This window comes from Rhipicephalus microplus, chromosome 4, assembly GCF_043290135.1.
Source record: "Rhipicephalus microplus isolate Deutch F79 chromosome 4, USDA_Rmic, whole genome shotgun sequence".
NCBI lineage: Eukaryota > Metazoa > Arthropoda > Arachnida > Ixodida > Ixodidae > Rhipicephalus > Rhipicephalus microplus.
Window position 1 is genome coordinate 208,741,956 of NC_134703.1, and position 14,272 is coordinate 208,756,227.

The window sequence follows — 14,272 nt, forward strand, 5'->3', positions numbered from 1 at the left end:
CGCAGGGCAAGTTGCTAATCCAGGACTTCAGTTGCTAGTCTGTGCTTGTGTGTATACATCTTTCTTGCCGTAGTAAGTTTACTGCGCGCAGTTCTCAATGAAGGATGTAAATAAAGAACAATCTCCACACGCGTTAATGTGTGTCATTTCAGCTTGTTTAATGAACCTGCTCCCATTCCAAGGTTACCGTTACATTTGTTTTTGATTTGTCGGCCCAGCAAAGCCTCTAAGAGCCTGCGCGCACTGGTTAACGTATATGTTCCGCTTGTGTTTAATAAGCATTCTGTTGGTGCCGGCTAGGTTTGGGCATGTTGGTATTTCATCGAAGTTCCTTGCGCATAAGCGATACAAAAACTGCGAACAGCGGCGAACACAGGCGCTATGAAGGTAAGCACATCGCCCTGTCATCTCTCTTTCTTTGCCAGTGCCTCTATTGTGCGTTGTAAGTTTTAACACCTATCGCCACCAACAAGCCCATACTTACGTCCTTTCAAGATTTCACAAGAAAGTAAAGTCTGATGAAGGCATATTCACGCAGTACATTTCAAAGGTATAACTCTCAGAATGCTCCCACATGGCGAAAAACGCTCTTTGTAGTGTAAAAGGTTTACTACGCAAATTTCCAAGAGTGAACGTTGAGCGCCACTTCACTTAGCGGCGGCGGCGGCGGCGGCATGCTTGATGGAAGAAATGCTTCAGCACCGAGGTATAAACACCACAAGTGAACTTTATTTGACCAGCAGTTGTATGTGTGTGTGTGTGTTCAACCAAACAAGGAAGATGAATCTTACACATTTCTTCTTACTTGACACATGAATTCAGGTTCATATATACAGGGCACACGATCAGGAATCTATGCGGGTGCACATATTCACCAATATGGAGCACTCTAGTACAAAAAGCCAGTATAGTTAGGTACGCCCGAAACGGCTGCCGGCACGGGGCGACAACTGAACATGATCCGGTAGTACGAAAGCACAGGGACACAAGAACTAGTGGTGGCAGGCGGCAGCGATTTCAATTGTAGAGTTTCTTTTCGCCGAGTGACTTTCGTAGTGACTGATCACAAAAACTTGGAATGATTGGCGCTGACTGCATACCCGAAAAACTCTACAAGACGGAAATCCAAATAACTGGTAAGGCTGTTGTCCCAGACAGTTTCAACAGGCTGCCATATATTATATCAACACGGCTCGCACATTCCGCAGACATTTCGTGATCTTATTCTTGCACCAATTTTTTAATTTTTTCGCACTATTGAAGGGCTTGTAATGTTAAACATTAAGCAAACGTAGGTTCTTGACAAAAAAGTAATGTCAAAGCCCCCGCAGAACTTCGGGTTGTGATTCTCAATAAATGTATATTTAGTGCCGCAATCAAATTATCTTAACAACCTTATATAGCGCAGCAGTTACGCCCAAAAGTCATTATCAAAGAATGCGCAAGCCTGCACAAGAAAAGTCGGTAGAAGGCAGCCCTAATGACGCAAAAAGAATGTCGCACGCGGAACAATATAGTTCAGCTGGGGAAACACAATTATTATTTTAATACATTGCAAGCTGGCCCACGCAACTACCACGCTAACGTGACCAAATGCACACACTTTATAGCACACAAGCAGATAAATATATAATTGGGTGGGGTCACTGGGTTCACCAAAAGCAACGCGCCTTCGCAAAAAACCGGTGCTTGAAAGCGCGGGGTTTATTTTCACCACGGTTCATGAACAACGCGCATTGGAGTTCTGAGTCTGTTTAGGAATGATCCAGCGAAACATGTGCGACACCGCAGCTGTGACTTGACTAAAGGCGCAGAGCAGTTGCCACGTCGATGTTGTGATGTAACTTTCAAGGAATTCAAAACCATATTTCACAAGAACCTAAGTAAAGAAGTAACAGCTGTCTTGGCCAGCGTCGAACAACTTCCCGTACTAAAAACTGGTGCTCCGAATCCAAAGTTACACGCCGGTTTTCTGCACAAGCAAAAAAAAAAACATTACATCAATCATAATGTGGAAGTGAGGTTTGAGCTTGTTAGTAATTGATCTTCAATTAGAAGCGCACTAGCGGAGAACGAACAAAGAAGGGTCTTTGATTCTTCCTTTGACCACTGCGTATTGATGATATGTGGGGTTTAACGTCCCAAAACCACCATATGAACCACTGCATATCTAATATAATAATCAGTGTCTCAAAATTGTTCCATTGTTCACCTTGTGGAAAGCAAAAACACTAGAAAACTGAATGAAACAAATCATTCACGTCATTGTCTCGAAGCGAAGTATATGCGCGTGGATTCGCTAAGAGAAATCTTGCAAACGGCGAAGAAACCTGAAGCACTCTGAAAAAACGTTTGGCCCGCGGAAAATGTCAGTCTTCTCATATATATATATATATATATATATATATATATATATATATATATATATATATATATATATATATATATATATATATATATATATATATATATATATATATATATATATATATATATATATATATATATATATAGATATTCCAGCTTAACACTACATTATCTAGAGACTGACAATACCATGACCTCGTTTCTAATGCCTGCCCGAGTGTGTTATTTGACATCGTCCGCAATTGAATGAACTTGCCTCCTTTCATTTGGGTCATAACTGCTTCAGCCCGCAACGGACACGCAAAAGAAAAATAACCACGCATGTGCTGCACATGCATAGCAAGGAAAAGAAAACTACCACTTCGGATTTGCTTCTATTTACTTAAACAAAAACATCCATAGTGCTAGCGGCATCATATGCACATGTTTATATTTATACGGAACATTCGAAAGTCGACATTTTCTAGATTTCTTTAGCTTACTTCCGCTAGTCATCCTTTCAATATTTCCCACAGACCAATTGGTTGAAGATGCGTAATTTTCTCGATTTGCCGATGACCTCGAAGGTTATTTTGCATGAGCACCTTTTGAATATTCTTATTATTCATGATTTCCTAATCAGCTGGGTGGAGCCACAGCTAAGAACTAAGAGAAGTCCCTTTGGCTAATGAGAAAGTTGGGAATATGTACGGCGGATGGCAGCAACACACATATGTCGGTAACCTGGGCGCATATAATAAAAGACGTGACACTTCAAATAACTTGTTCGTTGAAAATGATGTGGAAAAGGCAAAGATAGTTTGTCACTGGCATCTGTGTGCTAGCTCTCCTTGAAGCTAGGCAACGTTTCTTAATAAGTTCTTTATAACGTTAGTATTACGCCCTTGCTGGTGATCCAAAAGCTGTCATTATATTCACAATAACGGCCATGTCAGAAGCATGTTTTCATGATTGCAGAGAGGACGAACAAAGTGCCAAACCCAGAAACACCTATGAGTACCTGAGAAGAATACAAAAAGAAATTTCGGCGTGCGCACTCGAGATAGACTGCAACAACATACTGCCGAATCAACTGAAGTTGGCGTCGACGTGCCGTCGCGCTGCTGGAGCGCATCTACAGGACACGTAAGTCTGAATATAAAATTAGGTAGTCGAGACATGCTCCACCACGTGACCTTCACCATTCGCGCCACTCACAATAAAAGAAATCTTTCGAAATAAAATCGATAGAATAATTTTAATGAATTATTCTCACAAGCAAGTGACTTTTAGGTAAACTTCTAACCAGTTGTATTTGAGGCTTGCTTTCTATATTGGGAAAGCTCGACATTAACGAAAGCGCACTTTTTCTGAAATACGCTCCATAAGACTACAGCGACGTCACCTTCAAGTACGATATGAAAAACTTTATTTGTAAATCCGGAAAACCCTAAGGGTGACACCACGGGCAACTCCCACGCGGGGACAGTTAGACCTAGCCTGACCGTTGCCACTAAGCACATGGTTTCTTCCTTTTATGCTATTGTTTTTTTTCGCGCGACCGTTAAGATGAGTTACCAACTCGCCCAGCAGCTCATGTTTTTGAAGCTTAAGGCCCGTTTCGTTACGTTGCCGTTTCTGTTTTAGGGACGCTGAACCACCCAGAGGTCAAAACTTAGTTATGGTGTGACAGCTATTGACGAGTCTAGAACGAATAGAGGCGGCAATGTCATAGTCCCATGTGCTCAGATTTGGGTGCACCTTAAAGAATCCCTGGTGGTCAAAATTTCCGGAGCCCTCCACTACGGCGTCTCTCGTAATCACATGGTGGTTTCGTAACGTTAAACGTGAGATATAAATCAATTAAGTCTAGAACGAATATGTAGCCCTGAGAACTTTTCGAAGTGTTTCAGTATTACCTGAGTTACACGCGTTCTATAATCAAAATGCGGCGATCACTTGTTGCTCTTTTTTCTTCACTGCCCTCTCTCCCAAAGCCGCTTTGCCCACTTCGGCATGTTCCCCGGCCAATCTCACGCGACATACGTCATCACCTACGTGCCCTTCGAAACACCATCCACTTCCAGTCATTGTGCCTCCGTCAACTCTGGGCTTCTCGGCTAACCTCTGTTGCCGTCTATCTAGCAATCGATCCGGTATAGACCCTGTGTCCCGGCCACTGCGGCCGCGTTTTCAATAGAGGCGGAAATGCTCGAGGCAATTTATGTGCGCGTTAGACAACCCCCGTTGGTCGGAATTTCCGAAGCAAGACATCGCTCACAATTACATCATGGTTTCGGGCTGTTAAATTTCACCAATTATTATAATAATATGGACCCTGTGTTTTTCTCACACCTTTAAAAGATGGACATACGATGAATTCACATAGTAACACGCCGCCCCAGCGCACCTTCGCTCGAACGCAGGTTGGCAGGCTGACAAGAAGTTGTAGTAGGTTTATGTACTACCAATCACAGCATCGACTGTCGATAACGTCACAGACGCAACGTGCTGACGCCACACCCAGCACCAGAAAAGCCCTGAAGAGGAGGACGGCCTGTTTTTTGAAAATTGTGGCGAGCCTGCAGCTTGCAGCGCTACCGCTTGTTGGTCATGAAGACATTCTGACCACGATTTGCCCGGCGCATTGTGTTGTCGTTAGCGCTCAATATGTCATCGAGTGCTTAACTTAAATGTTTGAAAAAATATTTGAACTGATTTCAAAGAGGTTGTGACAGGTGTTTCTTACTACGCGCCGTCCTCAAATTTTCATGATGGCAATGTAATTGCTCATCTACCAATGCGCCAGTTGCATTTATGGATGACATTATTTTCTGCCAGCATTTAACGCATTTTCATGATATAGGTTCCTCAGAATTAGGACATTTTGTGGGCGTATGCGCAGACCTCACTTCCGCTAGTTGCTTTACGCACTACGAAAAACAACATTCTTCCGCAGTCATAAACGGAACACCTCTTCGGCGGTTCTGCACTGACGCGGCTTCAGCAAACACCGCTGCACCTTTCGTCAATCAATAGAACAGCTTGCAATTCATTAAGGATGGTATCCGTACAACTATCAACCATGAAATTCCCATTTTTATTTATAATTTGGTGTCTATGTCGATGCTGAGATACTGAGGTAAATATGTTTAAAGAAAAAACTCACAATCCTTTCGGCCAGTTTATTTCAACGAGGCGCGTTGTTGGTGCTTTATGATTCTCTATGGAGTACTAAATCTCCGAATTGATTATATAACAGAACTAAATGCCTCTTTCACAAAAAGTAAGTGGCTGCAGAGGCAGGCTACAGCTTGCTAAGAGGCTGCCTCAATTGATCGTGCACGATAAAAATACAAAATATTCATTTTTACTGCAAACCCCCTGAATATTTCAAGGATAACCGAAGAACTTTTGGAATATAGTGAAACCTACTAAATCGAATATAATGTCGCTTTTCATGTGCAGCAGGGCTCCCATATGTAGGCAGCTACGTGCTACAATTCTACGCGTAAATAATGCGGTTATAAAAGCTTTCACACCTGCTAAACATAATCTCTGCCTTCCAGATTTACTGAGCTATAATCTTTTATCCCTAAAGACATTATACGACTTCAAGCTTACGTCGTCTTCTGAAATTCACGCAATCACGACAAAAGTCTGAAGAAATATATGCCATGCGAATACCCCGATATTATGGTACAAAGCATTTTTCCACGGACTTATTTGTGTTTCCTAATAAGTGAAAAAGCGCTACAATTATTCTGATCCATAAATCTGGCGGGATCCCTGAGACTCGAACATATAAACCCGTATCGTTGACCTCAGTATCATGCAGAATGATGGAGCACATTATATTTTCCAGCCTTGCTTATTTCTTGGAGAGAAAACTATTTCTTCAGCTATCAACATGGCTTTCAGAATTTAATTTTCTGTGGCACTCGGCTGGTATTCGTTGCTAATGGTGAACATGTTTACATTGATACCTCCTTTTTGACCGGCTGTATATTCTATCATTCCTCGAAAGCTTTTGACAGAGACAAGCACATAGTTCTCCTAGGCAAATTGAACACGCTAGACATGTGCCAGCAGTTCCATCCACTCACACCTTTCGTCTTGTTCGAAGTGTGCTGTAGCCAATGACTCTTCATCTCACATTGGAATCAGATATCCCACGAAGGAATTTCCTTGGTGTTCTATTCTTCTTTTCAATGCATAGGAGTGATATACGTGATGACGTGTTTTCCGAAGCTTTCTTATTCACTCACGACAACGATAAAATTGATTGCCCATCCAAGCACCTTCCAGTCCGATTTAAATAGCACACGCAACCTGACTTAACGGATGCAGCTTAACTATAATAAATGCAAATATGAGCGTGCTTCTCATCGTTGTCCAACTCGCCCTCCCGTAAAAACTGTCGAAATTTATAAACCCATGTAATCAACGATCTCTCCTGGAAGTAGCCTACCTGAAAACTAGAGCCTTGCGATATATAGAGAACGTTCTAACGTCCACGTACTACACGTAAACGACTGTTATACACAGTCGACATCAGCCCCATTCGAATTATGCGTCATTCATTTAAGATTGTCATGAAGGGACCTTCGTTAAGAAAATAAAATGAGCACAAAATCTCTGTTCGCAGTTCTTCCTGACTAATTATCGGCGCTCTGCTGGTTTCACAATAATCAAGAGTGCCCATTGGATGCCGTTGTTATTTAGGTCAGGTCGTCGTGATCTTGTGCAAAGAGTTAACACATACTAACCCCTTACACTGGCAAAAATAATCCACCGCTGCATTGTTAGCAAGCATCTACGGCACTACTGATCTTATAATGCAATAATAAATATAAGCGAATCATTGGTGCCACCCAGTTTAATTCCATGCTCATCGCTGAACATTACCCACCTAACAGCCAAATTGTTTGTAGTATTTACTACATTTAATGTGTATTTAGGAACGCCTACTTCCGGTAAATCAATTTACTCCGACTAACAGGGCACTGAGAAGTTCATTCGAAAAAGACAAGGCATGCATTCTACGAAAAAAAAGTCAAGACAGTCTTTTCCGTTTGTGTTTGCACGCTGTGGTTTTTTAGAATATAGTTTGCTATCTTTAGTTTTATTTCCTGCACAGTGATTTGCTACAAATAGTCCCTCTCTTGTGCTTTTTATAACATTGTACTTCCGCGCCTCCCCTCAGCAATGTACAAAGTGTGGTATGGGATCTCAGAAATAAATAAATAAACCATCCGAAGCAAACGCAGTGTTGATCCAAGCGATTTTGCTCTGTCAATAAAGAATGGAAATTGCTCGAATTATTCTCCGTCATCGGCAACGGATGTAAAACACTTCCAGTCACACCGCACATTCAGTGGGCGAGACAACACCAGTGGTGACACAATGCCCATGCGATGCCTCTTTATCGTGCAGGTACATTATACTTAGAAAACGAATATTGCACTCGCTCAGACAATCATTAGCTGCGGCAGCTCAATTGCCCGCAAAACGTCGTATATATATATATATATATATATATAAGTGTTTATTACACACTTGAGGAAAAAGCGTGGGTAAAGTTGTCCTCGCATCGCTGTATTATTTGAATAGCAGTGTTTCATGCGGTGATTTATGTTTCAGTTGCTAATGATTTGTAGATGTGTTCTGTTGATGTACTTTTTTTTGTCCACTCATGCTTGGAGTCAACTCGCATCGCTGTATTCTTTGAATTACAGTGTTTCATGCGTTAATTTCATGTTTTGGTTAATAATTATTTGTTGATGTGTTCTTTTGATGAACTTTTTTTCTTTGTCCACTCCTGCTTGGAGTCAAGAGACTCTGCAGTATTCTTACATAAAAATAAAAATAACTGTTTATGCTCAGCTTGTCTAATGTGCAAGTTGTTTGTTCTTGAGTGGCGATGTTGAGCTCAACCCCTGCCCCAGATGATGCAACGGTAATTTAACTGGAAATACTAGCGCTACTTCGGTTTTGCCTGCATCGTTATCAGGGGCAGTTGTGCTCACCAACGACAATGACTCGGCATTCTGTGGCAGTGAACTTTCAGTATCGACCTTGTTTTCCAAACTTCTTGCTGGGCAAAATAAGCTAACCCAGTCTGAACTTCGCTCTTCTGTTAGTCTGTGCTTTGAGGCCTATGGAATGGCGTCTTTCTGCTCTTGAGTCATCATATTGTCTGGTGTACCTAAACAGATGCTAGATGAATGCTACTATCTAGTCTCTTAGCGGCAAGGTCAACCAACTGACAGTTCAGAATGATGACTTGGAAAATAGACTGCGCCGCAATAATTTCTTACTACATGGAATCGCGGAAACTCCAAATGATAATTATGCGACACTGGTCAACACTATTTCAAAATGTTTCGCGGAAACACATCTCATGAATTGCCCACAAATCAAACGATGTCACAGCATTGGCAGAATTTTTTCAGATTGTACGTGGCCAATTATATTGAAGCTTCTAGTTTTTAGCGAAAAAGTTCATATTTTAAAAATTGCATCCAAGCTGAAACATGCTGGTCATATCATAACAGAGGATTCATCAGACAACGTACGTACATTCAGAAAAAAAGCTGTGAGGGGCAACGCAATCTTGCCACAGTAGTGGCTCCTCTGTACGCATAGTGTATGATCACGTGTTTATCGACGATATGCGCTGCAGCTGGGATCCGCATTCCAACACGATTGTGAACTCTCACAATCGAAGCGCCAAGGCGTCCACTTCAGCCACTGTTTCTAACATTCAATCACGTCCCCTTGACTTCCCTGGTAACCTTCGCATTTTAAATGTCAATGCTAGAATTTTAACTACTGAAGTACAGACTTCTTGTCATTAGGTTTGCCTTTCTGCCTCCATATCACTGGAGTTACTGAAACGTGGTTTCATGTGGACATATCTGACGCCGAAGTGTCACTGGCAGGTTTTGGTGTTAAAAGAACTGATAGAGCTGAGGAGAGAGGTGGAGGGGTTGCTTGATACTTGCATTCTGACATGAAGTTTCTCATACTTGATTCTCTGTTGCAAACTGAGTTTAAAGTGTTCTTTGAACCACTTACTCTTGTTGTTGGCGTCTACAACCACAAACCTAACCACATCGTGAACACCTTGATTTCAATGAATGCATCCATTCAAACAATCGCACCACATGTGCCAAATATTTTATGCGTGAGTGATTTTAAGGTTCCAGATATACAATTACCTTCGCTGTCATCAGCGAATCATGACTCTCAAATGAACAGAGAAGCATTGCACTTTTCATTTATTTCTATTCTGAAACAAATAGTCGGAGATGCCCCAAGAGGTATGGCGATTTGAGATCTAATATTTCTTAGCCCTCGGGTCTACGATTCTGTGTATGAGTGCGCTGTAGTAGACGGCATATCAGATCATAAGGCAGCACTTGCATTCATTTCTTGCTCTGTTCCTAATTCAAGATATGTTTATACTACTTTTCATGGCATTAACCACGAGGATGATGTTTCCGCCAAAGATACACTTAGTGCTTCCTTCAGTCAGTCTCTCAGGTGATGGCAATATTTTAACGAAATTTTTCGGTAACTTTGTTAGGATGTGTCTTGCGCACTTCGTTTCACTAAAAATAAAGACCAATACAGAGCTGCTTTGGATCACTCAAGAAATTTGTTGCCACGACTCGGCCGTTCGCGGTGTGTTCAACGTGCAGATGCTGTTTTTCATACTGCCTAATTCATTTCTCTCGAGGAGGAACTTCGTAAGAAAACTAATAGAGCTCATGATTTTTACTTCCAAGTAACACTACCAGCATTTACAAGCAACAATTCCTGAAATTTCTGTAGCGCCGCTGCACTGAAACAAAGTAACACTCATTCTTTTGAGATAAATAACACTGTTACGAAAGATACTCCTGTATTTTCTAACGCATTTAATACTTATTTCACATCTGTTTTTACCCAAGACAACCTCGTCATTCCTCCTTATTCACAACAGTCTCAATGTTCAAGTAGTAATATTTCTGTTTGAAATCAGGGAGTATTGAACACAATTATACAATTAAATTCTACAAAAAAAGGTAGTCCAGGCAATTTAGACAAGGTATTACTCACTAGATATTCACTATGAACAAGTCGTTATTTCAATAGAAATTTTCGAAAATTCATTTCAACCTCGGACGTCTCTTAAACATGGATGTCCGCTAAAGTTGTTCCTCTATTTCAATCTGGAAACAAAGTCTTTACAGAATTATAGACCAATTTTCTTACATCTCATTTATGAAAAACTCTGACACATAATGTACAAACTTATAACTGAATTTCTAGAGTCAAATAACATGCGATGCTCAGCATGATTTTCGACGTGGTCCCGTATCCTAACCCTACTTACTGTTTTTTCTCATATCATCGCAGCTCTCGATGTAGGCGACCATATCGACGCGATCTTCATCAATTTTTCAAAAGCAGTCGCCACTGTATCGCACTGTAAACTATTCAAAAAGCTCTCTATCACCCTTAACAATGAAACATCCGGTAATATGATTTCTTCTTTTCTTTCCCATCGGTTTCAGTAAATACAATTCAATTGATCGATATATGGGAGTTAAGATCCCAAAACCCCCATATGATTATGACAAACGCCGTAGTGGAGAACTCCGGAAATTTCGACCACCTGGGTTTCCTTAACATGCACCCAAATCTGAGCACACGGGTCCTTCATCATTTTCGCCTCCATTGAAAATGCAGCCACCGCGGCCGGGATTTGATCCCGGGACCTGTAGGTACAAGTTAAGTCTTTTCAATCATCTGTTACCAGTGTAACGTCTGGCGTGCCTCAAGCCTCCAAACTATGTCCTCTATTTTTCCTAATTTGCAAAAATTATCTACCACATAACATTCCCGTTAAAATTTGCATGTACACTGACGACTGTGTCTTGCACCAGAAGATTGAAACTTCCAATGATCACATCATTCTTAATGATTCATTCCCATCTATATAATCATGGTGTGAAACTTGAACCATGCAAATTACTCCCGTAAAACTGTCTTCATGTCGTCTACTAAACGCTCTTTTCGGACATCTTTTGCTTATTCGTTTCCTGGTTCAACCGTGAAAAATGTGTCTGAATCCAAACATTTATTTCTTTCATTCACTAAGAATCCGTCTTCATCGCAACACATTGAAGTAATGTGTAACCTTGTCCTTATAAGACTGGGGCACCTACAACGTACTCTACGTTTGGCCCCAGCAAACGCAAGGTTTTCTGGCTTGTCAAACCATAGTTCACCCAATACTAAATTAGGGCTCCGTCATATAGAATCCTCACAAAATATCTGACGTAAAAGAACTAATCTAACCAAAAGAAAGCATATATTATCGATTTGACATGGTTCTCATCTTCATAGCCTTCACTTTACTACTCTCTCTTTTCGTCATCACGTCAGATCAAAGTTCTTTTACAATGTCATCCAAGACTTCCTTCACTCACACCTGCCAAACCAACTTTCACCAGACATCATCAGGAAAGAATATGTCTCCTTTTTCTCGGAACAAAGCCGCATAAATACAATTTTTTGTTCGAATCATTGAGTTATGAAATACGTTTTCCGGCCATCTTAAATCCTTATCACGTGATGAATTCTTTTGTAGATCAAAAACCACTGTTCTGCATGCTCTGTAGCTCTTGTGTTGAATAGCAATTTTTTTTGTATTTTGTACCCACTCCTGCAATAGCCCATTAAGGCTGCAGTGTGTTAAAATAAATATAAAAATAAATATTTGCTTAGCCGCTTTCAAAGAGCTGTCATGACGCAAGTATACCGCTTATCAACACAAACGAAAATTGCAGACAGTTCATGAAACGTAGAATATTGTGTAAGCAGAGATGAAAATTAGCTTTCATTAAGGATAAGTGCACTGTCCTTGCACCTGCGCTACATATACAAAAAAAGTAGTTTTTACACTTATGTTTTCGTACGCGCAGCTTCTAAATCACCTATTCTCCGGACGCTATTCAATATCCCAGCAACAAAACGGGCTGAAGCTACTCGAAGAAAACATCTTCAACGAAGATAAGTCGCAAGTGTTAGTTTCCGCGTCTCTGCCATGTGTCCTTTTCGTTGCTCGCGATCCAAGAACAGATAATTGAAACAAAGAGAAAGTGAATTTAAACGCACTGGTTTACCTGTAAGTACATTAGCACGTAAGTATTGTTAGAAATTAGAGCTGATACATAAGAGCGATTTATGATCTTATTAACAAATAATAAGATCATAAAATTGAATTTAGGGTATAAGTGTTCAAAGAAAGAAGCAACGACTCAACCTAACTCTCTTAACCCCTTAACTTCCTAAGGAATAATGTCAGCAATTCTAGTGGTTGGTCATCAGTTCATTATAATATTGCGTCACAGTAAACCATTCATACATAAAAAAATCAGCACTAATACATTTTTAAAGCCAGCAACGCTCAGCCATTGATTGATTTCAATGCGATGTGACGCACAAGAAATGCGCTGCAGATGTTCAAAACGGTTCATAGCATTTTTCGAGCTGGGAAGAATAGAGACCTCTGCTAATAAGAACAATAATAATTGCCGAAGAGCGTCAAACTGAAATGTAATAAAACTTGCGTATCAAAGCAATCATGAATTCTCTTACTGAATTGCGAGACAGAAAATCGATAACAAGTGATCAAATGTGCGCTAGCGTTTCTCTGTTATGAAACTTTTTCTGCAAAATAAAGGTTCTGAGTTGATGCTGACAAATCATATAGCTCGGTGTGTGTTATGTGCCTATTGCACCTATTTTAAGCTTGCTTATGTATGAAGGGGTATGCTTATATGAGAAACATACTATCAAGACAGGGTGTTTTACTTCTTCAACTTTTATAGTGTCCTGCTTCGACTTCAAAATTTCAAGGGGAAACTGCAGGCTACTACGCTTATCTGTCAAACTTCACCACCCCAAACAAGTGCAACTCACTGAGCTGCATTTAAATACTTTGAAATTGCATTCCCCTACAATTCCATATCTTAACAATCTACAGCTAATTGCGGCAGGATCATGCTACCCCTATTATATGTGAAACATTGGCCCACAATACCTGGAATTTCGAGACGTTAGGTCCCCGAACCCAGTGGCCTATCATTTATCCGTCGTCACTGCATGAAAAAACTGTGAAAACCTATCCTCCTGCAAAGCAAGCGCTAAACGCGGCTAGGATTTTTAGTCATGCACTTCATGTCTTTTCAAGAAGTGCTCCTTTCTAATTGCCTACGCGGCAAATACTTATCCGTCGTCCTTCGTGCTTAAATTCCAGCAAAATTGTGCGAGGGATAAGTGCTAAAATATGGGAATCGATCACTAGCCCTGTTTTATGAAAAAAGGACACCAAGTAAAGGTGACGCCAACAAAAAAAAAATTCGCATGAAGATTGAACCAAATGATTTAGCCGCAGTGTTTGTACCTGTTAGTTGTAAGTTAAAAAAACACACCAAACTAGCAGTTGTTTTGTGTACAAATACGACTGTTGAGCAGAGCTCCTCGGGAATGGGAAGCAATCGACTATGCACCTGATTTTGCTGCTGGATTTCATGAAGGCGGTAGGGTAGAGAGCGGGTGTAGAGAGCGTATTCTACACTCGGTGACGGGAACGACATAGCGAGTGAGGGAGTGGCGTGTGCAGTGCAGAGCGAGCTATATAGCACCACTCCTTCGCTCTCGCTGCGCCGCAGTGCACCTGTTTTGCTTGGTGCGCTCACCCGGCGCTAGAAGTTACGACTGCGAAGGCAGAATGCGTGCCAAAGATTGCTCGATCCTACAAAAAAGAACAAATAATGACAAACGGTGACAGAAAACCCTCCGTCCAAGCACAGTGACTGTCTGTCAGTGACAAACGTCCAGGCAAGGACACTAGTGATCATGGAAACGC